This window comes from Phalacrocorax carbo, chromosome 7 (assembly GCF_963921805.1).
Source record: "Phalacrocorax carbo chromosome 7, bPhaCar2.1, whole genome shotgun sequence".
NCBI classification, from domain to species: domain Eukaryota; kingdom Metazoa; phylum Chordata; class Aves; order Suliformes; family Phalacrocoracidae; genus Phalacrocorax; species Phalacrocorax carbo.
The window spans coordinates 29012374-29028890 of record NC_087519.1 but is presented as its reverse complement, the minus strand read 5'-3'; the positions used below and the strand labels follow the sequence as shown (position 1 = coordinate 29028890).

The 16517-nt window shown below is 41.9% G+C and overlaps 1 long non-coding RNA gene across 1 annotated transcript in view; it reads right to left on the bottom strand.

Moving 5' to 3' along the window:
• LOC135314193 (uncharacterized) overlaps window positions 1-9630 on the bottom strand; it is a 193900-nt gene extending 184270 nt beyond the window's left edge. Inside the window, exon 1 of the long non-coding RNA XR_010373641.1 lies at window positions 9177-9630. This is a non-coding gene — a long non-coding RNA (uncharacterized LOC135314193). The remainder of the gene's footprint in view (window positions 1-9176) is intronic.
• Window positions 9631-16517: the final 6887 nt, after the last annotated feature.

Sequence of the window (16517 nt, the reverse complement as noted above, 5' to 3'; positions counted from 1 at the left end):
CAGTCCTGACTATTAACAGTTTAATAACGGTTCTATGAATTAGCATTAAATTATAGTGAATGTTACAGAAGAGGTTCTAATATTTACATTAGTGCCTAATGAGTTCCCCATAATTAATATAATTGCACTGAGCCACAGAAATTAATATTCAACCAATTACTTTAAAGATCTATCCAATCTATGTAGACATTTTTTGAAGACACCTTCGCAGTAACAACAAAGAGGATTTTATAAAAGCCCAGGTCCTGATGCTGCCATGGGCTCTATAGGGGTGAATTTCATTGCAGGATCAAAGCCTGGGTCCCCACTGAAATTTTAGAGTGAACTACTTTACCCCATTTCCTAAGCATTCACATTATGTTTACTCTAGAAATATTGCAACACAAAGCAGAAAATGTATTAAGTTCTATGCTCCACCTTAAGCATGACTTCTAAGGCTGTAACAAATATGACTGAGATAAAACAGTCAGGGGCAAGTGACGCAGGTACATGAACAGCTTCAGTGGTGACTACAAAGATCCCACCAGGTGCGGCAAAATACACTGCTTATAATTCCAGATAGCATGTTTTATAAGGCAGGATGATTGAAAAAAAAAAAAAAAACAAACCCCAAACCTTTTCACCTGCAAGGAATCTGCAACACTTTGTCCTAATTTCTGAAAGGCATGCTTTAGGGAGAGACATAAATGTGGAGCCACTTTGAAAGTCTTCAGAACCCCTCTGGTGATACTCTAGGGATCATTACACTGAGTATTCCTTTTCAAACATGAGCCTAATGCCTTACTTCCCATTTTTCCAAATATTTTCTATTTGAAGATAGCTGACCCAATTTTCTATTTGTTTGTTTAGAAGCTGTTTCATCTCCAAAAGACAGATAACTTTCCTCTCTTGCTATGTCATGTTTAGGTATGTACTGCACTGCTATTTCACAAAGCCTATACAGGAACTTCAGAGATACTATTCTTCAGGGTAACTGATAGCACTAAGGGTAAAAGGTTAAGTATGCAAGTCTTATGTATTAAAGGATAATTAATATTCTTGCATCCTCAGCCGTCTCTGCTATGTCTTCAGACATTAGATCCAGTTCTGCTTACACCAGAGAGCAATTTGATGTTTTAAATAGTGCTGGAGAAGACAAGCACAGAACCATCTTTATTCCTCCCTAACCCCCCCTCTAAAAATCTACTCAGAGTTATTTTCAGAGTAAACAAAAAGCAAATAAAATTTGTCAGCCAACCCACTCAAAATCACGTTATAGTTCACAAAAGCCTGCCTTGTGGTGAAAGAGCAAACATGAAGACTTCAAGCTAAGACTCCAAGAGAAGAAGGTCTCAGCTTGAAAGATACTTATACCATACTGTAAAATACTGCCCCTGTTGCACCAAAGCTAAATTGTACCTTTGTGAAAGGTACTGACCCACTAAAGCATTGCTGGAATAGACTCTTCCCCCTTTCTACATAGCTCCAGCACAGCTCTGCAGCATTGCTTACAAGCACCAACACAAAAAAACAGGGAAGGGAGCTCAGCAGTTAATGATTTTCAAAGCCAAACGGCCCTTTGCTACCCATCTCCTTTGAACTTGCTATCAAGTATTTCTCTACAGAAAGTCCATCAGGAGCCTGGGAAGTGTTTGTCAGAGAAACAGGTAGTAAAACCACTGACTGCCAGTTGATAGTACTTTCTTTCCATTATCCCTCCACATCCACTGGGGGAAAAAAAAGTAGCTGGAACAAGCAGGGAACGTAAGTATTTTCAGCTTCTTATGGTAAACAAAAAATTTTTACATTTTATTTCTTGTCAATTGTCAGTTCCAAGTACAAAATATAAATTATCCATCCTAGACTACTGAAGGATGTCCTTCAAAACAGTTTTGCCAGTTCTGCCACTGGTATTCTTTCCGCAGTAACATTTGATTTGTCTGCTGCAGGTATAAATGTTACATTATTCTACTGCTATTAGTACCTAAGACACAGAGTCCTGCCACGCTGTTTGCCTTAATGATACCCCATGACAGCAAATGTTCCACACCGTTTACCTGTCATGATAAGTGTTTCCCAAACTTTCCGAGCGTGTTTCTTCTCATCAGCAAGCATTCCTTTATTCTTGTGCTGTAAGACAAGGTGAATAGGAGCACTATACTGTTTCATGTGCCTCGTGTTATGTGTTTTCTTACTCAGGTACGTACAAGAAAATAGGCAAACCATTAAAAGAAAATGTGATGCTTGCAAAAACAGCCAATTTAAAACATTGTTGCAAACCTGAGGCTGCACGATATTTTAAAAATGGGATTAGCAGCATTAAAAACAGCACTGAGGCTAATAAATAGTTAATAGCTAATCAAAATTACAACATTAGACATTCTTCAAGTCATCCCACAGTTTACATGTGGATGTAGACAGAGTCTGGAGGAAAAAAGAAAAAAACTGAGCAGGAAATCCATTCTCTTCAGCCACTGAATAAGGTCAGTATGTGTGCGTGTTGAGGGGGGTGGGACACAGGACACCTTGATTGTAAAAAGCACCAATTTAGGAGTTCATTCTGCCTCAGACAAGGTCTGAAATAAAGCAGGGGGCATTAGGTGCGTTAAGGAACACAAATGGATACAAGTATAGGCGTACACCACACAATCCAACGTTGCAGAGGCACACAAGTTTACACACCTAAACAGAGCAACAGAAGAAACAGAATTTTCCTAACTGCCCCACCTCACTCCCCGCACACCGATCAGCAGATCTCACACTCAGCACAAGTAGCTGAGGTATGACTGCTTCAATCAGAAACAATCACTTAAACCCAAAACACAACCAATGCCTGTTACCACGTGCAAGGAGCAAAATCACAGTGCTCTTTCTGCCCAGGTCCACATCTCTTCAGCATAAGCATACAGCTCAGCAAGTGTGGGAAATGATGGAAACAGGTTCAACTTGCTCCACGTGCAGTTTTACCCACATTTAAAGCATGAAAGGTAAATTCCCCTCATGGTAAATTCATTATAAGTAATAAAGGTTAAACATATGCTGCAGACTAAGTTTATAAAAGTATAAGGTAGTATCTCCTCTCTCTACCCAGACAGTAACTTTCACAAAAACTTGCAGGAAGTTAATTATCTTTTCAGACCTTTACCTCTGTCACATTTGATTGATATCACCCAACAGTTCAAAATTACTAGGGAGATGGACAGACACACACAGCAGAGAATCATAAATCTGTTTCCATAGTGAATTGCATTACAAATAGAAAGAACATGACACTGATGTTTCTTTTCAGGTATTGGCACGGGGATTCTTCAAGACACTGTATTCTGAAGCTCAAATCTCTAGTGAAATCTGACTATTTAAAAGAGTAGTAGGGTCCTTCATAATTCTTGTGCTGGAGAAATCAATTTGACCAAACTTCTCTGCATTTTGAGGACAGGTAAGATGATAAAAAGACAGATTTAAAAGTCTAAAAATGGCCTCATGACTCAGGAACCCCCCTGCATATTTAGAACAAACACTGACTTTCTGATGATGATATCAAAGATGCACTGTGATGGCAGAGACAGCCAAGGTCCACTGAGGAGCCACTGTCTCTCCAGAAAGTGACTGCCAGATTGTAAGAAGCACCAAGAAAAGTGCAAAGATCTAATTCCTGCGTACCATCTTGAGAGTTTGCACAGGTATTTTCCAAATACTTTGGTCCAGACATGTAGCAACAAAGACAAGGTTGCCCTTTCCCACACACTTTACAGTAGTAGCAAAGGCTTCCTAATGCTGTAGTCAGTGGATCAGGCTGGAAAACCTTAAAAATATAAAATCTTTTCCTTTCCCTGATAACGGCTGTAATTTTTGCCTGCAAAAGTAAGCCAGTTCTTTTGCCCCATGTCTGTTACTTAAAAGTATGAATTCTACTCCTTCTTTGTGTGTAGGAGTCCAGAAAAATATATTAAATACCTTCAGCTGAAGGTTCCGGGCAGAACAGCAAAGCAGCAGAGCCTCAGAAGACCCATTTCAGAGTGGCTTTAACAATCAGCTAAAAAGCTATGAGACTGACTAGCTCAGTGGGAGCAATACACAGAAACACATCTGTAAAAGCTCGCCCTCTGCTTAAGTTTTAATCTTGTAATGCGAAGCATTTTGGTAAAGTGTAGGAAACATGCTGGCTGAAGCTGAAGCAGAAGCAATCGTATTAAGTCGCACTTTACCTGAAGTGGTCTTTTGCCTACTTTCAACAAAGTAGTAATTTGTCTGGCCACTAGTTGATGAGGCATTGAATATACGGAATATTAGAACAGAAAGCAACAACACATCCTTTTAGCTTAGTGAACATAGGTAATGGGAGAAAGATGGCAGTCTTCCTGCATCACCTCAATGGTGATGATTTTTTCTTTCAATCTTATCCTCTTGCAGCAAATAGCCTGCACATATCCTCTGACAAACAGTCACAGACAAGCTGTTGACTTCATTCAAATCCTGGAACACCATCTGAATCAGGCAGATATCATTAGCTGAAGTTGTTTTATAAATAAAGGCAAGGTGTCTGTGAAGGACTTTTTCTAAGGAATAGCAGTGCAGGGAATCTATATTCAGTCTTTTTAAAGCTGTAACCCAGACTTGGTACTTAACAACAACCTAATTGCCTAGGCAGTTTTGAAGGGCTTGTGTCTTTTTCAGACATACAGGCTGATGTAGCCATAGCAGCCCTTGCATCCCCATAGGGATTCTGCCTCTTGAAGCTTCCCATCCCCATGTAAGAGAACAACCCCCACCCCTTGGAAAGAACAGATATTGTATATGTTTAATTAGCATGAATCTAGACTCCTTTCTTTTTGATCAAACACTGTTTCATGTTTTAATATTTAACCTAAGCTTAGCAATGCGATATCTTGGCCATCAGTGATTATCCATTTAATCAAGGACAAGCATTCCTTTTAGAATAAAAGTATGGAAAGTTGGCAAGAAAAAATAGCCTTAAATTGTCCTTGTGTAACATGTGACCATATATGGATGGAAAGGGTTAGGGTACTTCATCTGTGAAGACCACCAAAGACCCCTGAAGAGAGGAAGGCATGCGCAGAAGAATCTGAAGCTGAGCCAAGAGGAGCAACTTAACACCATTATGCAGCCGATGTAGATTAGAATGAATATGTATTAAATAGGCAGAATATGATTGGATTTATTGTATAAATATAATGAGGTAGCTGTCTTTGGTGTGCTCGATTTGTGGAAAACCACCAACCATCCAGGCTTGTGCAACCCTGAAATAAATTAGCAATGTCTCTCCTGAGTGTGTGATTATTGATTCATTGCCCAACAGGCGACAAATCCGCTTTTCAGACAACACCCACGACTAGCATTACTACTGGCTTGAAAATAATCACTGCCAGAAAGCTGTGGTCAGTTCCAGTCTCAAGTGTGATCAGAACCAGTCACCAGCATAGACTTTGGTTTTGGAAAACTTGATGCTTATCACTTTTCACAATTACAGTTACTAACATCTTTCACTAACATTAGAAGATTTTCCTCCAGCTCATTGAAGAACAGTCTGTAAAGGGTAGATGCTAGCAGCAATTCAATGGAAGCATCGCACCTGTGCTGAATGGGTGCTGCTGAATAGACACAGAAAAGAGTGCTTGCTAAAAAGACCTAATCTATCGGTATTGTTTGTATTGGGTAATGCTTATTTATAGAATCAAACCTCTTGAACAGGATGGTCACTTGCTATCCAGCTAGTGATTAGTGTCTCCACTGCAGGTGTCCTTTCAAAGGTGCCTTCAGCTGGATGAGATAATACTCCCCAAACCATTCTGGAGAACTCTCACCCACTGGCACACCTCTGAATACTCCAGCATAGGCATGATCCATTTCTATTCATTACCTTAAATTATGTACAAACCACCTCTTAGCTATCTTAACCATGAACAAAGACTGCTCTACAAGACCAGTCCTACTGAGCAGTGTCAACACCTTTGTCTACAGCAAATGCCAACAGGAAGAACCCCCAGGAGCTCCTGGTTTCTCTGCCCAGGAAGTTAACCACCATACCCCAGGACACAAGCAGTGTCTACCAGTTAGTCTGTGCACAACAGGAGCCACCTAGGAAGATCTCTGGGACTGTCCAAAATTCCTGTCTGCAGATCTCCTGTCTGTTGTTTTGCTGAGAGGCTGGCTAAGAGCTCAGTCAACTGTCTTCAGGCAGTCAGACATGTCCTCTCTGCAAAGATTAGCTCCAGAGCTCCTGGACCTCCCTGGGAACTGCACATTAAGCGTGCTGGGTATCCATACAGACACAACCCTGATATTCAGCTGCATTAAAATTGCAGCAGGATAAACTTGAGTTTCATCCTTATAACACAATTATAACCTCCATAAATTTTTACTACAGTATCCACTGAGTTATTTTAATAGCAGCCCCTTTGTAATCCCTCTGATACAAGCCGTGTACCATTCCTAAGGCAGACATGCTGACCGTGCAAGGCATCCTCCTGATCCCTGCTGTATGTGCATCTGAAAACGGAAGCACAAGAGAAAAGAGTAGATATAAATGGTTTTGAATTTTGTAGCCATTAGGCTGAGAGGCTGGAGCACTGTTGGGCAGCCAACTTCCCCTCCTCACTCTGTCTCAAGCTGCCCAAGGCCCTTTACAAATTCCTTTGTCACTTCCGAAACCATTTAAGTGCTGAACCAGAAAGCTAACAGTTTTTCTGACAAAAATGGTTTTTTTGAACCTCCTATGGGAGTAATGAGCCTCTCCTATTACGAAGGGACAAGTCAGCTGAAAGAAGCAATAAAAGAACTAATGCCATTTGCTAAGATGGATTGCTATTATTTGAGCTGTCCATCCACACATATTTGTCCAGAGTGTATTTTTAGTACTAGAAGCAATGTAGTTACAGATCACAGAACAGCCAAACTGCCAGAAAACATGGACTGACTTACCTTCATCAAAATAAATCACAGCAGGTTTTGGGACTCCCAGAGCTCAGAAGCCAAGGGTGACCTTGAGGGAGAAGTTGATTAAAACTGTCACACAAAGCCCAGTGTTATACTTTATACCTAATGATGCCACGTTGCCAGCTGAATCATGTCCGCTTGTGTCTGCACTGTAGAGTTCAGAGCTGAGATGTGCTCCTAAAGAGCAACTGATAGAAAGAAATTCAGCAGTCTGACCTCCTCCCTAAATTACAACCCCTTCAACGTGAGGCTGTTAAACTACTACTTCTTCAGATAGGAGTAGGAAGGAACCCAAAAGCAATGGGCAATATTGAAAAAAACAAAACCAAAAAAATCCCAAGAAAACCACCACACCTCAATCCAGTTTGCTTTCCCCTCCCACCAGTTTACTTGACTGTGTACACCAGAAAACATACCAAACTTTTGGGTACAAAGGTCTAAATCCTCACCTGGGGCAGCCATCAATGTAATAACTTTGACTTCAGCAGAGCACTACTACATAAGCCTGCACAGTGCCTGCAGCTTGCAGGGTCCAAGGCCAAGGGTTTAGACCCCAGCAGCACCATGCCTGCTCGCAGTCAAGAGGAACAGCAGCAACCAGAGAGAAGCAGACTGGCTTGAAGGTCTTCACTATGAGAAACTCCAACAACTCATTCATACAAAAGAAAAGGACTTGTAGGAGTTTCTATTAGTGTGTTCTGATAATTTTGCAGAAAGTAAGCACTGGTACACCAGGTCGGGGGATCCTGGTCAGATGCCAAAAGCTCAGTAGTTGGAAAAGCATGAGAAGACCCAGCATTACAGTGTTGGGGGCCCTCAGTACTACAGCACAGACTGTGGCAGCCCCGAGGGCTCCAGCCAGGACTTAACCCCCTGCAGCAGGGCCAGGACCAGCAGCACGGGAAGCAGGCAAGCCCTCCCTGGTGCTTGCCCTTCCAGCTTCCCAAGCTGCTACTAGAGAGGAGGTGCCCCAAGGTCCTTCCCTTCAAGGCAGCCTGTGCAGTAGGGACTCAATTTCCAAGCACAGGTTCTTTCCACCTAGGAGGAGGCAGAGCTTTTCAGGGGAAACATGCCTGTATTCCTCCAAAAGTCATGTACGTTTAAGTAAAGGACTTCAACTTTGACAGTTTCACATTTTTCAGATAAAAACCTGTTAAAGCCGCATATCCCCATCTAGGCTGAGTTACTGTTTCATGACTGTTTTCCCTATGAACACCAAGTTCCATTAATGCATATTCCCAGACTTTAAACCATACAGAAATTTGCTGAGGTTGGCCTTTGCAGAGGCAAGTATTTTTGCTGAAAGTTTTGATCTAAAACAGCTCAGTCATATTTATGCAGGCCCAGCCTTGATAGAAGAAGGAACTTTGTTTCCATCATGAAAGAGGCTTTATTTTTTTTTTAACAATCTGTGGAAAAAGATTTAAAAATATATATATCAGAAGATTCTTACTGAGGAGACATGCTGAAAAATGCACAAGTAAAGCTGGGTATGATACAGAAATAGGAGACTGAAGAAGTATCTTCAATGTTTTGTACAGTTTTGCTCCTGATTGTTTTGTGCCCATAAAAGCGTGATCTTTCTTATTTTCAATGAGATTGTACAACGTTCAGAATCTTCTGAGGCAAGTGGCAAACGGCTCCTCTGCCCTCAAAAATGCCAGGATGACTAGATTCATCCCACCCAGGGAAGACATCCAATTTCAACCATAATTGCCTGAACTACCTAAGCAGCCAAAACAAAGACAGGCTTCTCCAAGCAGCAATTCAAATTTTGGGTGATCATCCTCTTCCTCAAACCTCCGCCCACCCTAAAGGCAACTATGCTTTTTATTTAGGCATTTCAGCTTGTAATGGGGGAGAATCAGATCACAGCCTCTAGTTACCCTGCTGTGACATTACCCCACTTCTAAAATGACCAAAACATTTGAAGAAAGAAAAAAGAAAGGATTAAAAAAAACCAGGAAAACAAAGAGACACTAGATAGAGGCCAGAAGTGACAGTCAAGACTGCAGGACTATTTTTTCATTCAGTACAAACAGCAGCAACAAGATCAAAACACTGTAATTAACACTTCCTTGAATTTTGCTTAAAAATATCTAGGGAATATTCTTATGTCAGTACATTAAGAAAGCACATTGGCCAACTTCTGACAACAGAGCACAGAAGTTGCCAAATTCTCCATTTATTTTAAGTTTCCTTTTCATAATTCATATATGCAGAGACCCAAGAGCAGAGATTACCTCCAGATAATTCAGCCACTGCAGTCAATTTTCACTTTCCATTAGGATAAAGCCTGACATTTACACAGTGTTCAAGTAGGATGCCAGTGACTGCCACCAGTGAACAACATTCACTTTATTGGTGGCAGTTATTTAGCTGACCTTGGCTCAGTAGAAATGAAGAAGAAAAAAAAACCCAGAAGACAACAAAACAAAACTTAAAAAACCACCCAAAAAACCAAACCAGGCCTATTTACTTTCCCACTTGTTTTTGGGTAACAGCCTGACCTCTTAAAAAGGCAAACTGCAGGAGGTATGTGAACTGTATTTAACCCCAGGGATATTTCCTAAATTGTTCACAGCAAACAGCCGAGCTAGCTCTGCTCCTGAACTTTGACAGTGCCCTCAGCATAGCACCGTTACAGAAATGCAGAAGGTGTTCAAAACTACCTTGCTGCTGTCTTGTTTCTGGAGTCAAGCAAGAACCAAGTACAAACTTATTCAGATATATACTTATCATGCAATTTATCTATATTATGCCTAGTGAAAATGGTCGCATCTTCCACCTATTACTGATCCTCTTTGACATCCCTAATGCTAATGGTGTCAGCCAGTTACTCCCCTACGCTAGGTAGAGTTCATTATTGCACTGGTCAAGCTGATTATATGTTCAAACACTACAAAACAGCCAGACAAGATAATGGAGTGTTAGCATCTTCCTCCTAATTTGAGAAAAGTCCTTTCCTTAACAAGCTTTTCTCTGCTGTCAACAAGCTTTTTCTCAGGAAAGAATGTTGGAATATTGTAGCAAAGCTCAATGCATGATCTTATTTTCTTTTAAAATAATTGACTTATAATTTAATATTTATTTTAGTTTAAAATAAATCCTAGTTCAATCACTTTCTCACAAGTGCTAGGATTCACGTGTCCAAGTGGGGTGGCCAGCACCCAGGCATGTTTACTCATGTGGTCTGGAGACAACGCAGAGGACCGGGCCATCAAGTCCCTGTCATGTCCTCTGTGTCCTCCAAAGCCTGCTGAGTACGTGCTGGGTTTGGATGTGCCTTTCATACCCTTTGGAACTGACAGTGATTGTGATCTTTTCTCTCTCTATTTTGCCTCACTTTGCCTGGGTGTGGACTGCTCCTTGTTTAGGCTGCCCCTTGTTTTTCTGATCAGGGTGTCCTGAAAAGCTCTAGCTCGATGTGCCAGGATCTTGATAACCTGCTAATGCAGAGATCGTCAACACCTGCCATTCTGATATCCCTTCCTTCTGGAACGTCCACACTTCAACCCGCCCATTCTTAAGGTTTTGGGTTTCTTTTTTGAATTAGCTTCCTGCAATGCAACTGCAGGAAACACAAGGAATTCAGTTACAATTACCATCATGACTGCATCCCCAGTCAGATAAAAAAAATATAAAAATGTATATTAAATAAACAGAATACCAGATTTTCTGTCTTTTTTACCAGTGTGGAAGTTTTACTCCGTGCTGTACTTCTGTGCAAATCTTTTCCGAGTTTAACTCAGGTGGCAGAGTGTAGGTAAATGCTTTAACAATTGTACTAAGCACTGTCAACTGTACTAATATCAAACCATAACAGCCGCAGTCACCTTTCAGTTGCACAATGCTGTGCATTCTGCCTTGCTGTTGGAACAGGCTGACAAAACACATTCAAAGTTTGATTTAGAGACTTAACCTACATTTTATTTACTAAAGCTATCAGTTCTCATTTTGTATTTGTTGGCCAACATGAATAATAAGGCTCTGCCTTCCCCAGAGTCTCTCCCCGTACCTTAACTACCGTGGATGTAAGTTATACTTATTTTCTTTCCCTGACTGAAGATATCCCATTGTTTTGTCTAGTTTGTTTTTTTTTTTTTGCAGGCCTCCTCAGATTTTGGAAAGCAAACTCGAACATGCTTTGGTTGGCATAGCTCTAAACAAGAAGGGACCAGTACCTGCATCCCTGCCTGTGTGCCTGGAGAAAAGGCATACAGCCTTTGCCAACTATAGAGTGAGGCTGCCAAGACAATTTTTCTTTCAGTTAGCACATACAGAAATTGCTGCATCTCCTCTCCTCCTCCCTAGCCCAAGGGGAGCACGCTCACGTCCAATACAGATTTTACAAAAAGAGAATTCTAGCATGAAATGTCACATGACTGTAACCCAAGAGACAAATCTGTCAGTTTACTTCTCTGTCACTCAGGCATATTGCCAAAAAATATCTTTGACTCCCTCCATCTCAGTACCTAGCCCAAGACACTGAGACTGTATCCAGACCCTACTGAGCTCCTGGTCCCTAACAGGCATCTCAATCCAGGCCCATGCTATTTCACAATTTCATTGTTTTGAATTAGCTATCATCAGCTTCAAAAACACCCGGCTGCCTCACATTTTTTATATACTCAGAAAAGAAAATTATCTCAAATGTTTTGAAAAAGATCCCCAAATTCAGATTCTTGGGCCTGATTTACACAGCTCTTCAAGACTCCCACCTAGAAGCTGAACTAGAAGGGGAAATTGAGCAACTCAGTATAGTCAAGGGATACTCCAAAAAAAAAAAAAGGTCAAACTGGGAATCCAAAATCGAACTTCTTTTGCTCTAACTCAGCACTCACATAATCAAAATGATGCTACAGCAGCACAAGCAGTATTAGGAAAAAAGGTTGTATTTAGAAAGCAGTCAGATGTTGAGGTTTGAAGTGTTAAAGAACCAGTAAGAAAAGCTGCAGTTTTATCTTCAAAGCAATAGCTGATAGTAGGTTTGGGAAAGAGAAGATCATAAGAAGTGTAACAAAATTATGAATGGCTGCTCCTTGATTACTCATTGTGTACGTACCTGCTATAGCCTAAGATTACATAAATGTTTACTACTACCACATTTCCTCCCAAATCTCAGTCTCTGCCTGATTGGGCTTTCTGCTGCATTTCATTCAAAGCAGGGCAGTATCTCTGTGAAGATGTGTTTTTATTCTGTGATAAGTAATAAAAGTCATAGGACTGTTACCCTAATTATACAGGCATGGAAACACATATAAAGGTATCACAGAGCAAGTAGGAGAGTGAGCTTGCAGTGCACAAGCTCTGAATACCTCTGGTTATATGTTTCTGAGTGTGACCCGAAACAAACCCAGGCTTTTGTGCTGCCTACAGAGGCTTCAGCCCCCCATCTCTCCATCTCAGCCATGGCAACCGTAGCTCACTCAGGACTGCTGTTTAGGAGGGTCTCTTTCCAATAAAAGCTTCATAAGAAAATACATACAATCCTTTAACAGACAGCTATCTGAGGGTCTGCTCTTTCTAATAGGAATGCTTTGGAAATAGAAGGATTTTAGCACCTTCCAATGCCCTTGAATTTTAACATGATAAATCAACCTACACTTCTGATCAGCATTAAAAAAAATAATCAGTATCTCACAAGGAAAAAATAACTATGGTCACTAAGACCCAAAATGCAGTCTGAGCCACTCCCACCACACTTTGCAGCAGGCTGACCATCTTGGTGGCATCTTCAAACAGGTACGTTTATTTTCACATTGATTTAACTCCCTGCTGGGTTTGTTCTTGTGCCCTTGATTTTCCCAGCAGAATCTGGGGCTACAGCTCCTCCACAGCTGGAGTTCACGCTGACCAGAATTAGCCACCCCAGGAAGCAGATGGTTTGGAGCATATCAGACTGACACTCAGTTTGTCAAAGCTACTGGATGCCAGCAGTCTCCAGCCTCATTGTTTTAAGAACTGGCAAAAAAAGCCAACAAGAAAACAATCTAAAAATAAGACAATTGCAAAGGATGAGAGTTGAAGGTAAATTATTTCCTGTACAGGGTAATTTCCATACAGAATAAGTTCCTGAAGAGGGACATTAAGCAAAGAATGCAACTATGTTTGGGAGATAAATAAGCCATTTTCTAAAGATGAAAATGGTAGGCACAGGGAGAAAAGAAAATAAAGCAAAGGAAAAAGGACGCACTTATCACCCAACAGCCTCTTTTCTTTTCATGAGTGTTTCACAGAAGTGTGAAAGTAGTACTAGTAGAAAGATAGTAACAATAAATGTAGCAGGATTTCATCAAGCAGAAACAGCCTCTCCTATGGGCAATTCTGCTGAAGATAATCAACTACACAGTTTCTGAAGAAAACTGAACACCCTGTAGAGAAAGATGGGAGGAGGCATAAAAGACAAGAACACAAGCCCCAGCACACCCTGCTGTGGCTCAGCATGGCCCACCATTTGCCAAAAAGGATCTGCCAGCCCTTCTGGTTGGGCACCTTGCAGATGGGTGACAAGTAGCAAATCGAGGGCAGACCCTTCCTGACGACACCTGCACCACAGCACCTCAGCCCTGCTGCCTTCAGACAACTCAATCCTAGGAAAGAAGAGTTACAAGTATATTATCAATAAAGCAGCCTACTTACCAGGTACCCAACCATTGCTGCCAGTCACGAAGAATGAGGCCTTCTCTTCTTTTGGTTTAGCAGACCATGTAGTTGACACTTTGAAACACTGCATTACTGTCCAGGAGAAGCGAGGGCCAGCTGCTCCCCTAGGGAAGCCAGAGTGACCCCAGTGCTGACAGAGTCTTCACCAACAGGGCCATGGCCCTCAGAGTCTGATCCCAGCATCCAGGCGTCCACCAATGGTCCTGGACACAGCGAGGAAAAGTCCAGGTCTAGGGTCCATCCAGACAGTCCAGCCCAGAGCAAAAAGAGCCAGAGATGGCTACAGCACAGTCCCAGCAGCCACCAGGGGCATGGGGGACTGGAAATCAGCACACTGATACTGAAGCTGGGGCAGGAGGGACAACTGCACCTGAGGTATTGGGGTGGGAGGATGCCCCAGGTGAGGCTCCTTGAGACAATCAAGGCTTGTTAGTGACCCCAGAGCTAGCACAGCTGCCTTTCCTCCCAGTGAGGTGTCGCCTCATTCCCTATATACACCTGGACACACTGAAACTTGGGTCCCTACAGGGACCCCTGGTGAGGCAGGTCAGGGCAGTTATGGCCTGGTAGCATAGTCATAGCCCTGACAGCTAATGTCTGTACCCAGTCCATGAGAAAAAAGAGGAAAAAAAAAGCCAGCAAGGAAGCTGATGGAGGGAGTAGAGGCTGGTGGATCAGAGCATTCTGAGGATCTACCAGTCTAACCTGCTGAATGGAAAGATGGTGCCAGAGAAGGAGGTACCATGCAGGGCCTTCAGTCTGGCTTGGTGTCGTGGTTTAGCCCCAGTCAGCAACCAAGCACCACGCAGCCACTCGCTCACTCCCCCCGGGTGGGACGGGGAAGAGAATCGGAAGAGTAAAAGTGAGGCAACTCATGGGTTGAGATAAAGACAGTTTAAAAGGTGAAGCAAAAGCTGCACATGGAAGCAAAGCAAAAGGAATTAATTCACTCCTTCCCTTCAGCAGGCAGGTGTTCAACCGTCCCCAGGAAAAGCAGGGCTCCACCACACGTAACGGTTACTTGGGAAGACAAACGCCATCACTCTAAACATGCCCCCCTTCCTTCTTCTTCCCCAGCTCTATATACTGAGCATGACGCCATATGGTATGGAATATCCCGTTGGTCAGTTTGGGTCAGCTGTCCTGGCTGTGCCCCCTCCCAGCTTCTTGTGCACCCATCAGAGCATGGGGAGATGAAAAAGTCCCTGACCAGTGTAAGCGCTACTTAGCAACAACTAAAACATCTCCACATTATCACCACTGTTTCCAGCAAAAATCCAAAACACAGCCCCATACTAGCTGCTACGAAGAAATTTAACTCTATCCCAGCTGAAACCAGGACACTTGGTAACAATGATAAACTGTCAAATAAGCTTAATCCTAGCAGCTGAGCACCCACCAGTGTGAGATCCAGATACAATAACATTCACTTATGGAGAAAACTGGCAAAATGCAGAATCTGGATTAGGCAAGTCAGTATTCTTGCAAAAACAAGCACTCTGCTTCAAGGAGTTTAAGCATCCTTCCCATGCCTGCTTGAGAAAACAATGACTTGTCTGCAGCAGGACTTCATGCACCATGGCACAGCAATGGGGAAGCACCGATATAAACAGGCAGGATTTTTGGGGCACTAGTCCCATCTCGCCAGTGGCATGATAGTCTGCAAATCTGCAGCATCCTCTCCATCTGTGAAGCAAGAATGAAGGTACATGTTGTTTTTCTGCAGTTTGAAAGACCCTTTTGTCTATTTGAAAGATTTCTTCAAAACTAGATTGTTGGCTGGCGTAACCGCAGCACCTTAAGCTTCCCTGTTGGGAATGAAAATACAATTTGGATTTCAAACTGCTCTGCTAAACTCCTGAGAAACATCTGTCATTAGCTGCATCTAATTTAATGCTCAAAGACATTTCTGTAGCCAGAACATTTAGTGCCGAAGGAGCACCAACAGTTAATAGGAGTCTTTACCTTGCAGTAGGTGAACAATGTTCAAGATCTACCAGCCTATTGAAGAGAAAGCTTCCCTCTCTTGCACAGGCAGACAAAAGGTCACATTTGTGTGCAACTCGATGTGGGTGAGAGTCCCACAGTGTACTTGTGCTCAGTCTCATACACCGTATTTTGCAGTGGATTGCTACACAGGTAAGAAATTCACTAACTTGTAGGAGAACTGCTCTTCCCAAAGTTATCCAGTTAATAAAAAAAGTCTGGTTAATGTATTAAGCAGAGATAAAAGAAAGTGGGAGTTATTTGGTAGGGAAGAATTTAACTACAGAGATTTGCATCAGTTAAATATGCAATTGATCCTCTTTACAGGCCACTATGTATCTGGCATTATCAATAAATCATACTCTGTTTCTTCCCCTTAATTGCACTGACTGTGTTAACAAAATTAAGAGAAAAGCCTAACAAAACAGAAATAACAGTTTATTTTGAAAACAAAATTAGCAGCCTGAGGTACTGTGGCATATTGCTGAGAGAAAGCGTGTGGTCACAGGTGGCTCTGAGCCTCAAAAGGTAATGACTATCTATACACTGTGCTATAGGGCTTGGTTGCACTTTGATAAAATACTCTGTCTACAGGCTGGCACAACACATTTATTTTCAGAGCAATTAAAATCTACAGTATATCGGAAAACACCATTTTCATGAAAACCAACGGCAAGACAATAATTTACAGGCCTATTGTACGAGCATAAGGATTTTGTCCTTTGGGCTAAAACCTCATTATTTTTCATCTCATCCCATTTGGACTTCTTTTTTTCCTTAACAAAAAGAGGTGTAAAAATGTAAGTACCACTATTCAGTTGCATCTAACAAACTGCATATTGCATAGACAGGTGCTGTGAAGGTGTTATCATCTATTATTGAAGGTGTTATTATCTGACTTTCACGGTAACAGATTGTCCTGGAGCTGTGCT